Raw genomic sequence first — 18,078 nt, 5'->3', positions numbered from 1 at the left:
CCTTCCCTGCATTCCTGCTGGTCCACAAGGTGCTCCTCTAGATTCACAGGGACAGGGTGAATGTCCTTATGGTTGCTCCAGCTTGGGCATGCCAACATTGGTACCCCACCCTTGTGAGCCTGTTGGTTTGGCCGCCAATTCCATGTCCTCTGCTCCCAGACTTTATCATCCAGGACCATGGTCACCTCTACCATTCAGACCTACATTTTCTCCAGCTCATGGCATGGTGTCTCTGAGGCTGAACCTCATCGAACTAGCCTGCTCCAAGCAGGTCTGTCACATCCTCCTTAGCAGTAGGAAGCCTTCCATTTGGCTGACATACCTAGCAAAGTGGAAGTGATTTTCCTGTTGGTGCAGCCAACATAACCTGGCACCCTTATCAGCTTTTATTCCTATTGTGTTGGAATACCTGGTCTCCTTGAAACACCAGGATCTGGCAGCCTCTTTGTCAAAGGTTCACCTGGCAGTTATTTTAGCCTCTCTCACCTGGGAGAGGCTGGTCACTTCATCTTCATGAGCATCCTGGTCAGGTGCTTCCTCAAAGGTATGATTAGCTCCACTCGCTGGTCCAGCACCCAGTCCCTGCTTGGGATCTCAACCTGGTCCTTTCAGCGCTCACCAGTCCTCCCTGTGAGCCTCTAGTGATTTGCATATTACTCTGCCTTTAATGGCAGGTGGCTTTTCTCATCACCATTTCCTCCACCAGATGGGTGTCAGAACTCCATGCCTTCATGTCAGCGCCTCCATATACTGTGCTCCATAAAGATGAGGTTCAACTTTGCCTTCACCCAGCTTTACTCCCAAAAGTGTTCTCTTCCTTCCACACAGGACAGGACATTTTCCTTCCGATTTTTATATCCCAAATCTCAAAGCCTACAGCAGCAGAGGCTGTACTCCCTGGACGTCAGGTGAGCTTTCACATTCTGCATTGATAGAACTAAGCCCTTTTAGAAATCGTCACAGCTATTCGTGGCAGTGAGGAACTGGAGAAAGGGTCTGTCAGTTTCCCCACAGTGCATCTCCTCATGGATCACCGTGTGCAGCCTCATGTGCTATTATCACCCACATACATAGTGTGGTTCACTGTCCCATGCAGTGGCACTTAGAGCTCAGCAAGAGGTAAGAACAAGAGATCTCTACAGCCCAGCTTGAGAGCCAGCTGGCTTTATAGCTCAAACTGTAGTGGTTCCTATACTAAGCTCCTGAGGTCCCAGGTTTAAATCCACCTGGTGGCAGTTACACTATAACCTTGCTAAGGTCTTGTTGCCACTGCTACCTAGTGCCTCTCGTGACACACTCCACATGGATACAGGCCTCTTTGGCTGCTATTCTGGCTCATGTTCATCTGCAGGGCTTCAATGGGGTCCTTTGTCCATATCTTCCACATTTCACTATACTATTGTGTAACAGTCCAGACATGATGCGGTCTTTGGGGACACAGTACATGCATCAGCTACACATTGACTCTGACCCCTCCTCCTAGGTAAGGCTTGTGAATCGCCTCAACTGGAAAACCTATGAGCAAGCACTCGAAGAAGAAAAACCGGTTACTCGCCTTTGTAACTGCTGTTCTTCAAGACCTGTTGCTTATATCTATTCCATACCCACCCTGCTTCCCCACTGTTGCAGTAGTCAAGGAACTGAGAGGCTGTTGGGTGAGCAGGATCATCTATAGGTCATTGCACCAGCATCATTCTGGAGGGCTCCAATGCCGACCCAACATGTAGCAGCTAGGGTAAAAACTTTCCAGCAGTTGTGCATACACCTCAGTTGGAATAGATATGAGCAATACATCTTGAAGAACAACAGTTACAAGGATGAGTAATTGTTTTTTCTTTCGTGTTTTTAAACGAATATTTACTTTGTGCAGTGGGCTGTCTTGAGCTTCCTCTCCTATGGTGTGTCAAGACTTGCTTAAGCTTGAAGGTTTTTAGGCTCGACCAAGCACTGACAGCACTATAATGGAAGCTAATGCCTGAGTCTGCCAGACTGATGGATTAAATAAACTTATTGACATTTTTTTAAAATACTAAAAGATGTTGAAGGCTGTATTCTATTCCTGCTCTTTGTGTGTACTTCCCATTCATATTAATGGGAGTCCCATGTATGGAGCTGGGGTGGAACATGGCCCTAAAGGTTAAAAAGATTTGTCAGGCTTCTGCATAAAATAATTTGGAAGTGCGGCATGATGCTGTGTTCATTTTCAAGGCCATTCTTCACATACCTCTTATGCATTGAAAATAAATTCCTGTCAGGAGCTGCATGCTACCCTTTTATGCTATCTGCCTATCTTAGCCGTGGTTGGTTGGTCAACAAAATAAAGCGGGTCAGTTTCATTTAGTTTATAGTCAGCCTTTTTTATTTCTAGAGTTCATGACACTCTTGTTATTGGATTCAAAGGGCTTCAGTTGGAAACACTTAATTCCCCTTAAATGCTCTTCAATTTATTTCATGTATGTTTTTGTAACAAGGTGGGCATTCATCTCCTGTGATTGCTCCCCATTCAGCTGAGTGCGGGTTCCTGCACTGCCTTAGTCTTAAAAATCTTATGGCTACTCAGCCCTCTGGCTGAGTGTCACAGCCTTGTGTGCATTCACAATGCCCTTGTGGGGTACTCCTCAAAGGCTGTGTCCAGACTCAAGGGTTTTTTCGAAAAAAGTAGCCTTTTTTCGAAAAAACTTCACCTGCGTCTAGACTGCAGCCGCGTTCTTTCGAAATTAAATCGAAAGAACGCGGCTTTTCTTTCGACAGTGATAAACCTCATTTCACGAGGAAGAACGCCTTCTTTCGAAAGTGCTCTTTCGAAAGAAGGCGTTCTTGAATGTAAATAGGGCTTCTTCGAAAGAGAGCATCCAGACTCACTGGGTGCTTTCTTTCGAAAAAGCGGCTTGCTTTTTCGAAAGTTCCGCGTGCAGTCTAGACGCTCTCTTTCGAAAGAGGCTTGCAGTCTAGACATAGCCTAACAGAGGCCCAGGCTGGTACGTTCTTTAGAGTCTGAGTCCAATCCAGTCTCTTTCCCCACCTCGTAAGAGTGGTGCTTCCAGGGCTTCTCGTCCAGGAGACAGTGTCCTGACCAGCTCCCCACTCTAAACTGTCCCTGGTTCTGCCAGCCACCCCCCGCCCCCTCCGACCTTCTTCCTTCCAGGTCTGGGCTGCAATTGAGCTGTATCTGTTCCTGCAGCTTCTCTTATAGTCTTCCCAAGCTCCTGATTGGCTGGTTCATCCAGAGCCTCTCTAGTCTCCTGGAGGACTTCTCTGTGGTCTTAGGGCCTAGCCCCTTAGAGTTTTTAATTAAAACATGCATGTTGATATTTGATCTACTGGAATACTTGCATTTTTAAAATTGTGATTCTAAGTCTAGTCTCTTGATCTAAAGCTGCCATCACTAATACAGGTACAAATTGCATAGTAGGTAACCAGTTCCTTGCATTCCTTGCTCAATAGAATAAAAACAGTTAAATATAACAAAGGCAAGGCAATGCAGATAGTAAAAGAAAGCTAGCCTTATGGGTTACCAAGATAGATGCAAAGTACCTTCTCATGAGACAATTATCTCACAGAAGCAGGCCCATAGTCCCTCAGTACAGTTTCTGTGGCAGAACTCCAGCTTTGCATCAGGAGTCCTGTGCTTCTATGTGGTTAGCACTGTGATCTTCAACGTAGCCCTCTCCCTTTACTGGAGACCGGTCATGGATTACTGAGCCATCTTCATCATAGGTCAGTCAAACTTGTTTGGGGTGAAACCCCTCTTTTGTCCCAACTCCCTCTTTCAAGGGTAGTCTCTGTAGTGGTGTGGGGAGGGCTGGGGAAAACCGGGGCCCACCTTCTGCTCAGGGTTCTGGCCCGGGGACCCTAATGGCAGCAGCAACATGTAGTGTTTCCTCCAACACTGGAACTGCAGCCTTTCCTTGAGCCATTTCCTCGGCCAATTCTTCCCAGCACCTTCCTCCTGCTACCTGATCACATCCTTCCTGCTCTTCCACAATACACCTCTTCATTCTCAGTTCTTGGCCTCCTGCCCTCCATGAACAGAAGCCTTTAAACTAGCCTCAGAAGGTTCTTAATGGACTGCAGGTGTTCTGATTAGCCTGTCTCTCCCTTGCTTCTGGTAAGCTCTTGATTAGCTCCAGGATCTCTATTCCAGGATTGGCTCTGAAGCAGACCTTGTCCTGGTCACTCAGGGTATGTCTACACTACCCCGCTAGTTCGAACTAGCGGGGGTAATGTAGTCATCCGCAGTTGCAAATGAAGCCCGGGATTTGAATTTCCTGGGCTTCATTTGCATGAAGCCGGCCGGCGCCATTTTTAAATGCCGGCTAGTTCGGACCCCGTGCCGCGCGGCTACACGCGACACGGACTAGCTAGTTCGGATTAGAAGCAGTGCTCAGGCAGAATCAAAAGGAGATGGTTGATTGGGATTGTGCATATACTTCCAAATGTTCAATATGCCCTCTGGAATCAGAATTTTACCTCCACTGATTTCCATTCTTAGAAGATCATAGAAGTTCCATGGGCCAGCCAGAGGCTGGTCTCCCATCAAAAGTGTCATTTTGTGGTTTTTGACAGGACACATTTTCATATCCAAAAATTGACAAGTAAAATAGGGCATTAAACTGATTTCTACATGCACAGGCTATACTTTAAGCCATTCTTTTATATGAAAAACTAAAAAACTTTTTTTTAAAAGCCCAGTTTCTTATTTCTTTTCTGTCCCCCCCCCCCCCCCCCCACACACACACACTTCTAGTTCAACAGCAATGCACCTATTTTGGGGAAGCAAAAATGCAGCTTAAAGTTTGACAAAAAAATCTTAACCAAATTTCAGACACAGAAAAAGTATTTGTTCTGACATCTCTATTTCTGCTTCTTCCATTACAATGTAAAATAAAATCCAGTTTTGCTGAGGTAAACTGTGCTACTTAAAGTCAAGGAGGGTATGTCTACACTACCCCCCTAGTTCGAACTAGGGGGGTAATGTATGCATACTGAACTTGCTAATGAAGCCCGGGATTTGAATTTCCCGGGCTTCATTAGCATAAAGCCGGCTCCGCCATTTTTAAAAGCCGGCTTGTTCGAATCCCGTGCCGCGTGGCTACACGCGGCACGGGCTAGATAGTTCGAACTATGTAGCCATTCCGATCTATTCAAATCCCGGGCTTCATTAGCAAGTTCGGTATGCATACATTACCCCCCTAGTTCGAACTAGGGGGGTAGTGTAGACATACCCAGAGACACTCTCACTACAAACCAAAAGAGGTGTGAAAGTCTGTCAGCCTCTTCCCCATCCTCCACCCAGCACCTCAAGCTCTGGTATTAGGATTCCAAGTTTTGTAGGTTGCAGCCTATTACTAGTTTGAATGAATCTCTTCAAACTAAAACCAATGAGTTTCATGCTGCTGTGGGTCAGAGTCCATCATACCCCAGAGAACTGGCATGGATTAGTGATATCTTTTTGGGAGGAGACAACCATCACTATGTGCCACAAGAATGTACTGATGTATAGCATACAGAGTAAAAAATGTAGTTAAACACAGTGATTTTTACCACACTTACAGGAACCTAACATAGTAGAACATGGGTTGCTACCCTAAGGAGGAGAGACTTATTGTAACACATGTAGGCATATGCTCAAATACCTATTCTAATCCAGAAAAGAAGTAAGATGTAGGATCCTTTTTCTTAGTTTTGTAGAGTTAGTTTTGGGATGTTATAGGTCATGATTGTTCAACCTGTTCTTGGCCATTCAGAATTGTATAGTTTTATATTTTAATTAGAATATCACTGTTCAAAAACATTTCCAATAAACAATAGAGAACTAAGAGGACAGGAGATATACTCCTATTATTTCTTTGTGGGAGAGTAATAACTGTGCGGAGTACTTTTGGACAGCCAATATTTTATGTCACACTGCATCTATTGCTCAATTCTCAGATGTACAATATGGCCCAAAATCACCCTTCATTGACTTAAGTGAAGTTACAGCAAGGCTAAAGTTTCATCATGACTCTGGCTGAAGTTGAACTCAGTCTTACCAGTTCTCAGGTGTGTGTGTAGAGAAGGACAGAGAGGTAGGGTCTGACAGTGACTTTCTGTGTGGCTTTAGGAAAACCATGTAGGTCAACGGTTTCAAACTCGGGTGCCTAAAATGAGGCATCCAGCTTTGAAAACAGTGGCTAAAACCTCTGTGTACCTCAATTCCCCATGTGTAAAATGTCAACTATTTTTATCCACTACCATGCCTCACAGAAGTGTTGTGAAGTTTCATTAACTGAAATACAGAAAGGACTCTGAGATACATCCAATGAAAGTTTCTACAAGGCCTATAGAAGCAACAGGGAGCAGTTGTGGGCCTTCTACCCTTTCCTCCTAGTAGAAGTGAGATTCTTCCCTTCCTCTTTCCACAAGTGAAAAGATGGTTTTTTTTATCCACTTCCCTCTCACTACACTTGGGAATGCAGGTGGGGCCTATGAGTCCAGCTTTGTCCGGTTTTGGCATGCTGCAGCTGCTTCTGTGGCCTTTTTCGTGTCTCTCCCCTAATCACTCCTATGCAATCCCACCCATTCCAGCCTCATGCATGTTGGTGGTGGTAGGGTTTAGGAGAGTGTGATGTAGAGGTGACAGAAAAACAAGAAAAATCATAATCATCTGCTATTGCTCACATGAGAGCAAGAGGCGATATTGATTCTGGTCAGCTGAAACCGTCTGCTAAATTTGTTCCTGAAGTAATACCCCTACTCATTTCCCCGTATTATGAGTTGTTCAGTTTGTACAAAAGTATACTGGAAAAGTCCAGTGTTGCAGGCAAGATGCTTGCATGTCTGAAGTGGAATAAAAGGTCTCATCTTCCACAGTTCTGCAATAAACGATTAATTATTTCAGTGAGCAATGATCCAGGACTAGGTTCTAGCAATATTCCCCATTTTGAATACAGGGGATAGCTCTGTGTTGGTGACTTCACTTTTCTTGAAGCCCTTGTTGTGGTGAGCATTTCATGAAGAATAATTTCCCCAATAATGGCTGTTAGCCTTCCCACTAACCTTAGGCAGCCTAGAGTGGAGCAGGCCCAGTTAACCAGCACGCCCAAATCACCTGCAATTGGGAGCGGGATGGATGACTGACAGGCTTTCACTGCTATGAACTGCTTATGGAACATTGCTTAAACTGAAACCCAGACAGGCCCTCTCATTGAATGACAGACTCATGAATTTTGGCCCTTTGTACAAAACGTAGTGATATGAAACAGCAATCGTGCATTGAAGGCATCATGTTACAAACACAGGTATCAGACCAATGAACCTCCAATGTCTTCCCAAGTGATAGTGCCAGCTCAGGTGACTTGGCCGTCTGTGATGTGTGCCTGAGTCCATACCACCTGGCCAGCTTTTGCATTTGACCTAACAAAAGCTGGTGGAGAAGATCCCATGGATAGCCTCACACATACTGGAGAGATGCCATGGCTTCTGACTTTGCCTGCCTCAATCTTAATGTAGAGCAGATTGCCAGACTGGCAGGAGACCAGACTCTCTGAAAACAGGTGATCCAAAGTGTGCACTCTACTCTGCATGAGCAGAAGAATGAATGAATAGCTCTATGTAGGTCTGAAATTCACACCTCATGGGGGAATGATTTAATCTACTCGAACACTGAATAGTTGTTGGATGAATATACAAGGAACTTCTCCTGTTCACGCCTTCACCTGAGGCTCCTAGTTTGTTTCAGGCTCTCTCAGGCTTACGCTCAGGTTCGATTCTGTAGTCTGTTCCAAACTCCCCATAAAAATCCCATGCAAGTCTCATTCCTTTTCCCTCTCTTATTTTTTTACTGGAGGGACCCCCCCAGTTAACTGCCTTTCTGTACATCTCTTCCATAGAGAGCCCGACAGGTAAGCCCTGCTTCCTCTCAAGGTCTTGCTACACTGGAAAATGATCAGAGCCTTGTATAACTGACTATTTCCCCATCATATATTGCTGCAAGGCCTACAGTTGCTAATCCTAGCATGTCTCTGTTCTTGGAACAGGAATGAACAGGATGAAGCTGGACCTGGAACCCATTTTAAAGGGCCAGCTCATCCCATTACGTACAGGAACTGGGTAAAGTACTTACAACTGGAATGGACTTTTTAAGTGTATTACTGCTACTCTGGAATTCACAGTACCACATTTCTGACAAGATTCTCTTTTTGCCTTTGCAACATGAAGAACATGACAGTAATTCCATTGGCCATGACTCTGGCCCACTTTTGGCTTGGTTGTATGTTTTAACAGCTCGTTATGGGCCATATAATCAAACCATGCTCATATGGTGCTATTTCCATGCATAAATCAGACACCTGAGAAAAGTACTACTACCCAGCACAACTACAAATACCAGTTTGTGTTTCCATTTTTGGCAAAGATTTTATCAAATCTGTACAGCCCCTAGAACAGTTACAGGGGAATACACAAATTATACTTAACTTGCTATATTTGAAAATATATCGATATATGCACAGATGCACAAATGTATTGTAATTATACATAGCACGGTAAATATGTGTATGTGGAGGCAGACTGCAGGATATAGACAATGTAAGTTCAGAGTGATATAGTAACAATCATATATGTGTTCATGGGTGTAATGACATTTCCTTGTATCACATCTATCAGGTTACAAGCAGCTAATAATTTTCTTTTTCTACTCAGAGCCAAGCATTATAATGGCACATGCTCATAAATCAACATCAACATGGAACATTGCTTAGCAAATATAAATGTATGTGCATTGCAGAATGATCTGAGATTACAAAAATATATCAGAAGTCAAAAGTAGCTGGTGGAGAAATGCTATGTCTTTAGTTTATTGAGATTGTTTGGAGGATCCTAATGTACTGTCACTGAAAGAATAATTTTTCCTTTACAATCTACTTAGCAAAGATTTATCGATCCTTTCCCCCTTCATAGAGAATTACTGATCCATTTTAGAAAATCAGATTTTCACACCTTTCATGAGAATGTGCACAGCGGAGGTCCCTTGGGATTGCCAAGGAAGTTGACTTTGACATGAAATCCCTAGGTACTGGTGCACAACAGCCTATAGTCTCATCGCTGATTTGTTGCACAGGGTGATAAAATACTTTTATACATTTATAGAGAAATAGTTGCATTGTAAGAACTTATTTTTCTATGCAAGGTATATGTGTGCTGGGCACTATTATTTGTGTAAACAGCATGTTTCGGGGGGGAGTGTTTCTTCTCAGCTATGATGTTATGAACAGTAAGGTAAGATAAAAGTTGCTGAAATTCATGTAGCAGTAGGATACTGTAGAATTTTTCAGGGATTGTGTAAATAACTTTCTTCAAGATGTGTCTACTTTCTGTCCTCATTATAGTAGTATCATAGGTAGCTAAGCATTAGGCATGTTATATTGAAGTATGCATCATAATGAAGGTGATTTATTATAATTAAAACAGCATAGAAAGCAGCTTTTATTAGACATATTGTTTCACAGGAGAGCTTAATAAAGAGCATTATTATTAGTTATAGATCTGTGTGAAGGATGTTGTTTACTGAGAGTTATGTGAGTATTAGTCAAAGTCTGAAGTTGCTCATTTGAGCTGTCCTCTGTAGGGGGAAAAAAAGCATTCAATACAGCAAAGGGAAGAATTTTAAGATTGGTGGGGAGAGAGACAGAGACAGAGAAAAGGAAATGCCGAGTGCATGAAGTGTTCTCTGCAGGAGCAGTTCTAGAATACTTTATTACATATCTACGGAGACAATGGCATGGACTGTAAGTAGCTCCTGTCTCTCAATATAATAATACACATAAAGTCGGGGTCAGATTGGGTTCGCTCTGGGCTTTGATGCTGCAGAAGGTCACTAAGGGAATCGATGGACAAAAATGAGACCTGAGTTTCATGCAATCAATGAGATTTTTCTATTTAAAGTGGACACTGCTGGGTGTGAGTCTCAGAGCTTCAAATGTGGTTTTGCTCAGCTTTAATAGATTGAGAGTAAGATGCATTGTAAATCTATTGTTTGTTTTAATAACTGTGCTGGCACGCTGGGTAGGTAGACAAATACATGAGTCTTGCAAACTCTATTGTGAAGTTTTATGAGCAGAAAAATAAGCAGACAAATTAGCAGCTACTTTGAATGTTAATAACTATGAATTGTTTTTTTCTGGATATTTAAAACTGTACTTGTCTGGACATTTAGATAACATTTAAATCCAACAGCTACTAATTTATTTGATGTGAAAGATAATAGTAGGGCTCCGGACATTATATAAAAATACGCTGGACTATTAATTTCTTAATATCATAGGATCCATAAAAACATTTGTTCTGTTTTCCACAGATTAACATTTTTAAGATGCCACAGTCTTTTAAAGAGAAAGTAGATGCTTAATTAAATTTTTGGGACAGAACCGCGTGTATTATTTGTATCCTTTAAAGTTTTCAAGCGGCTGAAATATGTTTATTGTTTCTTGTTTCTGGAGAAATAATTTCATACGATAATGAAGGACACAATCAGGAAGGCTGTGATCAGTGATTCTGACAGTTGGAATAAGCAGGTAGTAACAAATAATTGACTGATAGCATGGATTTATTAACATTATGGATCAGTTTCTGATCACTGGTGCAAGTCTGAAGTAACTCCACTCAAATCAGTGGGGTTATTCCAAATTTTCCCCAGTGTCACTGAGATCAGAATCTGCACCTGTCTGTTTCAAATCAAGTCTGCTATTGACTTGTGTTTTGTGAATGAAAGGACTACTTATATTTGCCTTTAGAGGAACTATTTATTTATAATTGTTATGTTTTGCTTTAAGAATAACTCTCCACAACCGCTTTCTGGACTCCCATCATATGCCCCTTAGAACTATCCCATAAATTCAAATATACAGGACAGCTCATGCCACCTTAACACACAAATAAATATCCACCAGACAAATAAACCCAAACTCCTGTATCTCTCAGTCCCATTCCTCCTCCAGTAGAATGGGATTTTTATATGGCATTAGAAAAAAAATTGTAATTGCTGACTGCAAGTGTAAACCATCCCCAAAATAAACAAATGAGCAAAGGCCTTAACAGCCTTCTTCATTCTAACACGCATTTTGATATGGGTTAATTGAATATTTGCAGGAAAAATAGTGACAAGCAAAGGTTCTGCACAGCACAAGCCTAAATTTGTCTGCTGAACTTGGAAAAATGCCCTAAAGAAGACTAAGTGAACAGAAGTAGATGCATGCAAGAGAACAACTGAGGCTTCTGCTTCAATGTAATTTCTGTTAGCAGGGTCATTTACAATTCAAGCAGAATGTATGATCACCTGAAATGATTTGTTTATGTTTGCATCTGTGCCCTTTGTAGGAATACTTCAGTTTATATTATTATTATTATTTAAAACAAGCACAAAACCTTTTAAATAGTCTTTAATCTTCAATTTTTAAAATGTGTTACTGATTTAAACTTTTTTCAGATAAACTGTTTCCAATCTCTGGAAGGAAATTCACTGACTTGATTTGATTTATTTATTAAATGTTCCAGCCACCAAAATCCCTTGTTGTAACTGCATCCCACTATTAAATACGTTCTGGAGAGTGACCAGGAGCTAGCCTATACTCTCAGATATAATAAAAAAAATGAGCTGCTAGATTTTATATATATATATATATATATATAAAAAACTTAAAAAATAAATAAAAAGAAAATGCTGTTTTCACTCAGTGGACATTGTTGATACTTGTAATGAATTATTTTTCTTACTTTCCCCGCCCAAAAAACCAAGAAGGGGATAGAATCAAATTCAGCCTGAATATAAGTGACTATTGAAGTCAGTGGAAATTCTGCCAATTCACTCCAAGTTTGATTTTGTTAATTAAGAGTCTGTCCTTCTAGGTTCTTTAAGCTTGATCCGACTTCTATTGAAGTCACTGGAATTCGGACCAGGTGCTCTATTTTGCCCTTACTTGCATATCAGGAGTGCAGTCCCATAGGTTTCCTCCTCTGAGGTGATGAATGTCCTGAATTCTCTCAGAGGTGCTCTGAATCTTGCAAGATCAGGGCACAGATGGTCAAATCTTGTTGTCCTGACAGAGTCGAAACTTCATTAGATTTTATGCTTTTGTAAGGTCTTAAGTCTAAATCTGTAGCTTCCAAATCCTTGCTGAAATAACCAAGTATTCCATGCATAGAATAGTTTCAGGATTGGGGTTTGAGTAGGTATGTTAGCCCTGGTCTAAACTGAGGAATTATTTCTAAATAACCCCCTTATTTTGCAATAATCAGCAGAGCATCCACACTACCAACCCTGTTGTTTTGAAATCTGTACTCCTGTTTTCCTCGATGTCTACACTAGGAAATGATGATGAAATAACTAAATTTGAAATAACTCCCCAAATAACTATTTTAAAATAAGCTTATCCCCCCAGGAAAGATTTTGAAATAACCAGCCCATTATTTTAAAAATAACAGACTTGCCAGTGTGGACACTCCGCTTATTATTTCAAAATAAGGGGGGTTATTTTGAAATAATTTTTTAGTGTAGACATGCCCTTAGAGAGTGTCAAGAACAGACCTCACACTTGCTACCCATAACTCAGGTGATTTGTAAGTCTGTGTGAGGGGGTACACTCACCACCGTAAACCCCCTGCCATCTGTCCTCAGGAATTGGCTCCCTCGGCGAGTAGGGTGCCTTCTCTGGGGTGGTGTCTCCCCTCTTTACTCCCGGCTGCGGCATCCTCTTCGCCACACTGCCCTCCGGCAGTGCCCAAGTCTGTCTCTGAGCCCCCCTTCCGGGGGTTGATGTTCCTTCATCGGGCCTTCTTTCAAGCCCTGCAGTCTGAGGATTTGCTGGCCAGAGCTCCCCTAGCCCTGCCTGGCCTCCCCAGCCCTGCCCTAGCTCCAAGGAGCCGCCACCTCCTCCTCCTCCCTCAGCAGCCAGGTTCTCACTGCTTCCTCTTCACAGCAGCAGCCCATCCTCTATTATAGCGCCCAGCTGGGCGCTAATGGACTAGTACAGCCTCAGCTGGGCTAAACTCCCCGGCCCTGGTTCAGGCCGGGTCTGCCCTTAAAGGGCCAGTGCAGGGCGAGCGCCCTGTCACAGTCTGTAACAACTGTGTAGGATGTTTATTGTAGATTTTGGTTCACATTTCAGGAAAGGCTGCCAGAAGAAATGCCAAAAATGAAACAAAAGTGTAAATGTAAAGATATTCTGTTCCAATGAGTAATTTCATAGTGGTCTAAACTCAAGTGTAGTACAGGGGGATTTAGCTTCACAACTTCCATTAAACAGCCAACATAACTCATGCTAATGTATCACACTTGTTCTCTTACTTGTATGTATTTTTATTTAAAATCTTGAGGAGGGGAAAATAGACACGTAAATAAAAGCTCTTGACAGGCATTTTTAACTTGTGCACCCAGCACTGACTCAACAGATCACCCTAGGTCTCGCTGATCTTAGCACCATTGCAAGGGTCATATTTTCACACAGATGAACCATTCGTGAGCAATTTCTCCAATGTATTTGACACAATCATTCTTTTCTTTGATATTGGACATATAAGCTTTCTATTTTTGTCCTATTCCTCCCCCCGCCACAGATATATTTATTGAGGCTATTGCAAGGAAAATCCTACTTTTCATTGATATTTGACTCTTCTTTCTCCCTTTTGCTGGCTTTCATGGTACTAAAGAGACTCAGGATCTTACTATGTGTGAGCTTGTGTGTACATTAAAATGTGTGTGTGTGTGTGTGTGTACACAAAAAGATAGAGAAAAAAGATTTAGATATATAAAAACACATACATATTTTTTAGTGGACTCCTTCATGATTCCAATGCTGTAGATCAACAAGTAGCATTTATTGATCTGTTCTAACAACACTTCTGGTTCCAGGGAAGATTTTGATTGATTATCTTCATCCAAAGTGAGCTCTTTTCCCCATCTCTCCAGAGTCTTCAGTGGCACTGGCAGCAGACAATATGGAGACGAACACTTTTCTTTTTGATTGAAAAGACCATACAGAGCATAAACATAGGTAGATGGTGAAGAATTATTTCAAACCTCCATTTCCTGTTCCCACCCAAGTAATTTCTGAGAAATTTCTTCTTATAGGTACTTATAAGTCTACTTCTTGAGCTAAAAGAAAATGTTTATCAGCTGCCAGTAGTAGCATTGATATCTTCAGGCCTTCACAGAAAGGAATGTGACAATTACAAATTAAAGCACTGAGTGTAGGTGAGAGGGAATATCTTTTTGTGGAAAAACCATGCTAAGAACATATTACATGTTAAATCTTGTCCTGTTCTAAACTGTTTCATCAGACAAAAAGTCTTCTCTATTCATTATCTTTTATGTTAAAGCACTAGCTAATGTCAATTTCAGGAGATTCATACTAAGGAATGTTGCCACTAATACTTCTGAACCCTTAAAGCTTGGAAACAATCTGTTAAGGGAAGATAAATCAGTATTCCAATAACCTTATGGTTTATACCAGTGTTTCTTAAACTGTGTTCTGTGGCACGCCAGTATGCTGTGAGGCAGTCAAGAGTGTGCCGTGGAGAACAACAGAATTCAAAATGCCTTAAAGGGGCAGTCAACCTTTTTTTTTTCTCAGTGACTTTCCCCCGATCCTTTTTTTTCCTAAATAACTTTCCCCCCGACCCTTTGCCCCCCCCCCTCAACTTTTTTTTTTATTTTGCTCAACAAAAAATCCTTGGCGTTCCTCATAAGAAAAAATTGTTTGGTATTCTTCCGTCTTAAAAACTTTAAACACTAGTTTAAATGTAAACATTCCTGCTCTTCCTTAAATTGTCTTCCTGCTCCCTCCCCCCCAGCTTACCTCCTAGTCTTAAACTAGTGTCTAGAAGTCCCTTTATGTCCACTCACCTTATATTTGAAATATGGGATACAAACTTTCAGAAACCACCATCATTTATGGTCCCAGATCCATTTTCTATTTAAACAGTGGGTGAGAGGCACCAACTTCTTTCTTCTTCAATATGCACATAAGAAAGGCCTAATTCTCTGCAATTTCCACTCTCTGATGGAACAACAGACCACACAACAGATCACACAAATTACACTTAATGTATTGTTTGATTATGAGATAAAGATAGAAACAGTAACCCTCTAGCTCTCTACATGGGCTCCAATTACCACCATGAAGGCTTAAAAGAAGATATACTATTACCATTAAGTTCTCTATGAACCTTTCTCAGGTAATTCAGAGACTGCATCTTGTAGACCTCATGTGCACCATTACTCAATTCATTTTAGACACATAGGCTGCAGTTCTACCTCCCAAAAATGTCTTGCCTGTGCAAAATTTTAGGGCAAGACATGAAAAACAGAACTTCTAGATCCTTGTTTGCAAGCCTCATACTGTATATCTAGGTATTTTATGCAGCAATACTCACTGTGATTTCTGAGGCATCACTATAACATGGTTCCAGGAGCAGGGTAATTGGTAAAGGATGAGAACATTTTAACAAATGTTCCTCAACTGTGGGGAAAAAATTGGGTGTCCATTCTGCAACAAATCCACTGTTACAAATAAGCCATATGTGCTTGCAGAGCTGGAACTAGCACCTCGGTCCTACAGCTTCATAAACACAGACCTCTACCACCTGGTCTAAAGGAAGTTCTCTGTTAATGGTCAGTAATGAAGGACCCTTGATTTTTCTAAGCAGCAGCCAGCCTCTAGATGGCAATATGCTCACTGAGAACAGATGGGATCCTTTCCCTTACAGACAACATACACTGCACTCTGGTTCAGACCTGACCCCCATCCCCACTAAGCGGTGCCTCTAGGCTTTGACTTTACAGATGTACCATAAGAAATGAAGCCTGGAGGCCAGGTTTAACACACAGATCATTCTCCATAGACCCTCTCTCAAACTGGTCTGGTGTCAAGACTTTTCACTCTAACCCACTCACCTCAGACATTCCCTCAGTCTTTTTTTTTCTTTATTGTCTCTACCTCCACAGACAGAGTCCCATGAAAATCCCTCTCGCACATGCAAACTATAACCATTATCATTAGATACAACACTTAGATCATAGCCTCTTTTTTTTTTCAAATAGAGCCTATCTTTACTATTTCAAGAATTTTAACTCTGTCAATTGTGGAGAACTGGTAACAAGCTGTCTTGAGCTTCAGGGAACTAGAGAGACATTAGTCACTTGTTGAAAATTTCAGATCACGGTAATTAGTTCATTGCTTGCAACTGAAAAGAGTTTGACCAGTTTCCTTCAGATTTAGTGTAAAATTTCACCTTGATCTTCAGAGTGTATTTGGCATTTTTCAGGACAGATCAATTTTTACTAGCCAAAGTAATAGGATTTGGGAAATTGGAGGGACACTAAAAATAGGACTCAGAATCTTGACTGTAGAACCAGAATATGCTCTTTAATATGTTTGGAAAGATGCAATCTCCATGTTTGCACTTCAAGTGAGGTTCTGCTTTAAAAAATGACTGGATAAAAATGGCAGCTCCTAATTCAGCAAATCTATTTGGTATATGTATGTAGATAAATATGAACATTTAACAAAGTCAAATTTTACCACTGTCATATTTGCATAACCAACATAGCTCTGAGTGACGCTAATGGATTTTGTAGTGCAACATGAAAAACATTCTAACTTCTATTTGATAGGCCATCTTTGAAATTTCAATAACTTCTGTTGATGTGCTAAAATTACACTCGTAGAAACCCACTGAAAAGAGGCGGATTAGAATAGGTGTAACTTGGAGCGTAATTTATTATGGGTACTGATATGGTTCATGAAGCAGAAAGGAACGACACTTGATTTTCAGATCTGAGGCTGAGTTTGTAGACTTTACAGCTGAAGAAAAACTTACCTTTTTTACTTGTAAACTGAACAAAATTGATTTGGATCTACTGAGGAAAATAGATGAAGAAATTCACATTATCTTTTTTACGGTCACTTTCAAAGTAGCATTGTACTTTCATATAGTTCACAGTGCAGAACCCTTCCATAGAATTATAGAAGCAGAGATGGGAAGAAACCTATAGTATTTGGTCATCTTTCTTGGAGGACTACAAAAGATATCATCACCACTGTTGTACCCTGTCAATGCATGAGTGTTCCCTTCTTTACATTCCCCATTGCTTTGTCCAGTCTGGTTTAAGTTGACTCAAGTAATAGGGTTTTTTGTAAAAATGCTGTAATCTGCACACCTTCCTATTCATGTTTTCCTCCTATGATATTCATCCTGTGCTCTCCATTTCTTAGTTACATCATTTTCCTTCAGGCTATCCCCATGGTCTACTCTGAACAGTTAGGTCATGATTTAGCTTATGTCGCTCAGGGGTGTAAAAAAGCCAAGCCACACAAGCTTTATGCTGTCCACAGCAGCTTCCTCTTCTTTGTGAGATGGAGTATTCTAACAGGAGTACACTGTCCTGTCAGCATAGCATGTCTTCACTAGTTGTGCTACAATGGCTCAGTTCTGAATCGGGGTAGCCGACTTCCCTTGAGAAGAATCGTTTTATGGTTAAAACACTGGATTCTTTGGAATTTAATTGCTCATGTTGTTAAATCATGTGTCTACATGATCTTATTACTGTGACATTTATCCTTATTATCTCTTACTCTCAATTGGTTTGCCACAGCTCACTGGAGCTCAGATCAGACTGAACCTCTGATAGAGAATCAGGAATGAGTGGCAGATTGTGTGGGTGTGTCTAGAGAGCAAGACAGATCATATACACATTAGACCACTACTGTCAGGTAGCTTGCTAGCTGGGGTGATGGGAAGTGAGTTGGATGGAGAGCTCCATTAGGCACACATACCACTGCTTCAGATTTCCAGCAAATTGCTGATTTGTCTAAATGGTAATAGTATAACCCATGCTCTTATTTTTTAACTGTTACATTGACTAGAATGCACTACTTCCTTTATGTTTAATGTCTGATTTTAGAAAAGCAGATGAGCCGCAGAACCATTTTAGGATCATTCCTGGTTTAGACTTATTCTTTTTAATCACTTTCCTATATCTATTTCCTAAATATATCAGTGATTACGCTGATATATTTTAAAGCCTCTTTTAGTCCTCATTTG

At 41.2% G+C, this 18,078-nt stretch overlaps 1 protein-coding gene and 1 long non-coding RNA gene across 4 annotated transcripts in view; one reads left to right on the top strand and one right to left on the bottom strand.

The window, feature by feature from the left end:
• The window catches only part of POU6F2 (POU class 6 homeobox 2), a 399,971-nt gene that overhangs the window by 44,203 nt on the left and 337,690 nt on the right, over positions 1-18,078 (top strand). The window lies entirely within an intron of this gene.
• Positions 13,753-15,572, bottom strand: LOC142826810 (uncharacterized). The gene is made up of 3 exons (XR_012901063.1): positions 15,409-15,572; positions 14,879-15,032; positions 13,753-13,989 (listed from the first exon to the last, which is right to left on the bottom strand). It is a non-coding gene; the product is annotated as an uncharacterized LOC142826810 (long non-coding RNA).

The sequence above is a fragment of the Pelodiscus sinensis genome, chromosome 2, assembly GCF_049634645.1.
Source record: "Pelodiscus sinensis isolate JC-2024 chromosome 2, ASM4963464v1, whole genome shotgun sequence".
NCBI lineage: Eukaryota > Metazoa > Chordata > Testudines > Trionychidae > Pelodiscus > Pelodiscus sinensis.
The sequence above is the reverse complement of the archived record's forward strand: the minus strand, read 5'-3'. Positions and strand labels throughout refer to the sequence as shown.